Below are 4,848 nucleotides of genomic sequence, written 5' to 3' on the forward strand. Positions count from 1 at the left end.
TGCCCTCTCATCACCATCTGAGATTCTACCAACAATGGTTGCATCATCAGCAAATCAGCATACTTGGCAAGCTGTTTCAGAACTGGCACCGTCACAGATTAGCTTAATGTCCATAATCAGTGATAAATACTCAGCCTCTTTAAAAGCTCGCACTGAATCTGGAGATTTTGATTTAACAGTTCACTCTATGTCCAACGTCCAGCCTTCAATTTCCCCTCTCTCCAATGAGATGTTCAGACAGATGAGAACAAGCAGACAGTTTACCTTCCACAAAGTTACATTTAATTTAAATTTCCATTCAACAGGCTTCTTTAAGAATCACATGGAATCCAGGCACAACTGGTTGTGTGAGTACGATGACTGGTGGAGTGTAATGCCCAGTTGTTACAAATCAGAACATCGTTTGTGTGAGCTTAATCAATTTATTGTCTCATTTTAAATGGAGTAATGAAAATTTAGGAAGCAGGTGGATTCACAGCTTATGTAAAAGCACAAAAGCTCACAATAAATTTCCAAGGCAATTTATTTTCAAAAATATAAATATATATATTTTAGGCATATGAAAACATACAGAGAAATGACAAATGAAATAAATAATAAAATACATCTTTTAAAGAGGCAATTAGGTCTGCAGGACATTATAAACATATATTTGTAAAAGTGCAACATTGAATAACAAATTAAAAAACAGTATCCAATTCCATTGGAATTACAATACAAAGTCGGGGGTTGTCGCTTATCCTGCTTTAAAAATACCAGTTTTGATCACTTCAGTCAATAAGGTCTTTATTCAGTATGTTTTTGACATAAAGATAAAAAATGACATAAATGATTTCAACCTGCCTGGTTAGAAGACACTTTAATTACAGAAAAAAATGCAGCAGTCTCTGTGTTCTACATTAGAACACCATCAGTATGCTAAATAACATGAAGTAACAATTTGTACATTCAGTAATATGGCAGGTTGTAAACCATATACTAATCAGTAATGTATGGGACCATAATAAGCAGTTACACTTCCTTACAAGAACAGCAAATTTAGATACTTCCATAAGCAAAACTGAATGATTTTTCTGCAGAACCTACAATGGCAAAGGCCTGTAAGCAGGAGGACAGAGATCTACTCATGTAGCCTTACTACAGGCCTCCATCCCAAGATTTACCTGAACTAGAAATTACTGTTCCTGTGAAGCCTATTGAGAATACAATAATGGACAGAAGAGGGATTCCGGAGTGAAACATCTGACTATAAACAGGTGATGCACTATTTGATCAGCTGCTATAGTTGTAATCATAATAAAACCAAATAAATCAATTAGTAATATAGAGGGATAACACACACTGACGAGCAGATCAAATTTGACCAATATTGTTTGAAGATTTGACTCTAATTTTGATGTATAAATTTCAGGATTCCTTGGAAACTTGCAAATTGTGGAACAGCTGGAAATTAAAATTGCATTTTTCCATTTGAATACTCTTTATAGCCAATAGTCTGTCAAAGAAGATCACTGTCATCTTCATCTTCCCTGTTCTCTTTGGGCAAGTCTTTTCAGAAGATCTTGCACTCTCTCATCATTTGGATCTGAACAGATGCGACCGCCTTTGGTAAAAAATCTGTACAGAAAGAGATTGGATTTATTTATTTTGTTCATTGTATATGAGAAATGCTCCTTATACATCATAGAATCAAACAAGCCCTTTGCCCACTGAGTCTGTGTAGACCATTATGAACCCAATTACATTCATCGTGGATCGCAAGACCCTGCAGCGGATAGTGAGGTCAGCTGAGAAGATCATCGGGGTCTCTCTTCCCACCATTACGGACATTTACACTACACGCTGCATCCGCAAAACAAACAGCATTATGAAGGACCCCACCCACCCCTCATACAAACTCTTCTCCCTCCTGCCGTCTGGGAAAAGGCACTGAAGCATTTGGGCGCTCATGACCAGACTGTGTAACAGTTTCTTCCCAGTGCTATCAGACTCCTCAATACCCAGAGCCTAGACTGACACCTTACTGCCCTATTGTCTTGTTTAATATTTATTTTAATGCTTGCACTGTTTTGTGCACTTTATGCAGTCCTGGGTAGGTCTGTAGTCTAGTGTAGTTTTTTTCTCTTTCTGTGTTTTTTTTTACGTAGTTCAGTCTAGTTTTTGTACTGTGTCATGTAACACCATGGTCCTGAAAAACGTTGTCTCGTTTTTACTACGTACTGTTCCAGCAGTTATGGTCAAAATGATAATAAAAAATGACTTGATTTGACTTGACTTGAACTATTCAATACAATGATGTCTATGATGTTATCCTTTCCCCATCCAACAAACTCCTGCCCTAATTCCTTTTGAGCAACTTTCATCCTAAAATGTCTGTGGAATTGGACTTTTATAATATTTGTCTCTTCAGGAAAAAAAGAAATAGGAAAAAAACATCAGTGTTTTGTTCTTCAGTAGTCTAGGCCTGAACTACTCTACTTGGACAGCAGGTATTTCTAGCAACAAACCCAGCAGTTCTGAAAGATAACATTGTAGAGTATTTCACATCAGAATAAAAGTCACCAAACTAAGATATGATACAAAAGCCAGGCTCTAAGAGCGCCAGTGACTAGATACTTACACCACAGCATCAAATCTACAATGACCATTCTGTTCCTGAATTCTATGCTTCAGGATTCTTTCAATACGGGGTAGTCTGCGTGAATAGTTCAGACAGCAGCTCCTTCTTATTGAATTAGGGGCTGGAAAGGAAAACACAAGGATTGAAGTTCATTGCTTTCAGGGAAGAAATTGATAAACCTGCAAAAAGTAAATTACCATCAAACTGATGTTCAGTGCCTCTAAACATCACATAAGAACATTTCTATTCACCAGCATTTCTTAATGAGAACAAATACAATATCTTCCTTGTTCAGGTGGATGTCAAAGTTAAGTATGTCACACTTTGAAAGTAGGGGGGAATACTTGCCTTCATTTACAAAAAAAGGTGAATTCAATTTGTTACTGCACAAGGGCTATCCTTACAATCAGTTTGATTTTCCTGTCTATCAATTAAAATTATTAGATACTGAACATCATATTATAGATCTACTCATAGAACTTATAATCGTAAGTTTGATGAACAACAAAGAACTGTTCTTAAAGCTGGACATAAAGGGTAATTATCTATACATTGAGCTTATATGATTATACAAGACAACACCCAAACTTAATTTCAAATTCAAATTCAAATTTATTGTTATGCAGCCATACACATGTAACTCATACACAACGCTTAAGTTGAAAGTTCAAAGTAAGTTTATTATCAAAGTGCAAATATATCACCCTGAGATTCATTTACTTTGAGCATTCAGAGTTAATACAAAAGAATCAATGAAATACTGCCCCCTAAAGGACAGACAATGGCCAATGTGCAAAAGACAGCAAATACAAAACAAGAAAAAGAACAAAATAGTAATAATAAATAACTAAGCAACAGGACGTAGCGAAAACGAGTTGTAAAGTTCTTGAAAGAGAGGTAATAGTGGTAATTTAACAAATAATGAGGAGCATTTGCAACACACAGTGTAGACAGACGCTGAAACAACTTCTGTTTTTATGTCAAAGTATCTATTAAACCTTTCCTTAATTAGATTTTTCATTATTTGCTAATGATTTCTCTTCAGAGCTTTTGTACTAACACAATTATTGTTGATAGTATCAATAGAGACCTGCACTGAATGAAAAGTACATTGGAATTTCACAGCGTATTACCAATGTGGTATTAATTATTCTGTGTCACAGTCGCAAGATGGTTCCTCAGGATTATGCTACTTTAGAAGTTAGGCAACTGAAGTGCAAATGATGTATTATAATCTTTGCTAAACTTCTGCAGCCAATATTAGCTTCTATTACTTACTCTTGCTTTCTCTTCCAGTGAATGGAGACAGTAAATAACATTATGATTTTAAGACAAGTATTTATATCTGACATTTCATGATTTAGTAATGGTTCCAGTCAAAACAAAATGAATGAAAGGACTTATAAATAGGGATTGGATGAAATAATACAGTGATAGGGAGAATTATTCTTAGTTAGTTCATTGATAATTTTCTGATTTTGCTCACACTTTCTCTTAAAACTTAAAAATAACAGTGCCAGAAGCTGTAAAAAAAAGGCACATTCAGACAGAATTTTGTGGAACTATTCTTTAATTGCTATTCTTTAAACTTTGATTAAGTGACATAAAGTCCAAATGTACTAAGTACAAAGTAGATATAACAGCATTTCACTCACCTCCTAATACAGCCCAGGTAAGGACACAGAGACAAACGAGTACCACAAGACTTTGCTTCATCTTAACGAGAGCTTTCCTCACTGGTGACACCGTTGAATAATTTGTAAGAATGTTTCAATTGCAGCTCATATATATCCTGTCAAACGATCAGCCCCCTTTCTTTTTTCCGTGAGTGGGGGTGGTAATAGGAAAGGGGGCTTACTACTCCCTTATGGAAAATATGATGAAGTGGGCTGTTCTGAACATGTTCTCTGCCCCTATTTTTGGCAGTTTCTTTTATAGTTATGTTCTCTTTAATCAACTATCCCATAAAGACGATAAACTTGTGACCATTGTAGATAGTGCTTTATACCAAATTATATTTTGTCTCAATGCTGAATGGTTTACGATCTCTCCATTGTATGTGTGTATATATATATATATATATATAAATTGAATTGTTAATTTTATGCAATTTAACATGAAATCTCACTCACTAGCTTATCTTTTTTCTCTAACCACAAAACTGCCTCCAGACAGCTATTCAAATCAAGACGACAAAGCTTTCAGATTGATTGTGCAAGTGTAGCCAT

General features: G+C 35.3%; 1 long non-coding RNA gene across 1 annotated transcript; it reads right to left on the reverse strand.

Annotated features, from left to right (window-relative positions):
* Positions 1-555: 555 nt before the first annotated feature.
* Positions 556-4,367, reverse strand: LOC140723798 (uncharacterized). Its single transcript, XR_012097970.1, has 3 exons — positions 4,276-4,367; positions 2,621-2,741; positions 556-1,617 (listed from the first exon to the last, which is right to left on the reverse strand). It is a non-coding gene; the product is annotated as an uncharacterized lncRNA (long non-coding RNA).
* Between the last annotated feature and the right edge of the window lie 481 nt (positions 4,368-4,848).

Source organism: Hemitrygon akajei, chromosome 3, assembly GCF_048418815.1.
Source record: "Hemitrygon akajei chromosome 3, sHemAka1.3, whole genome shotgun sequence".
Classification (NCBI taxonomy): Eukaryota; Metazoa; Chordata; class Chondrichthyes; order Myliobatiformes; family Dasyatidae; genus Hemitrygon; species Hemitrygon akajei.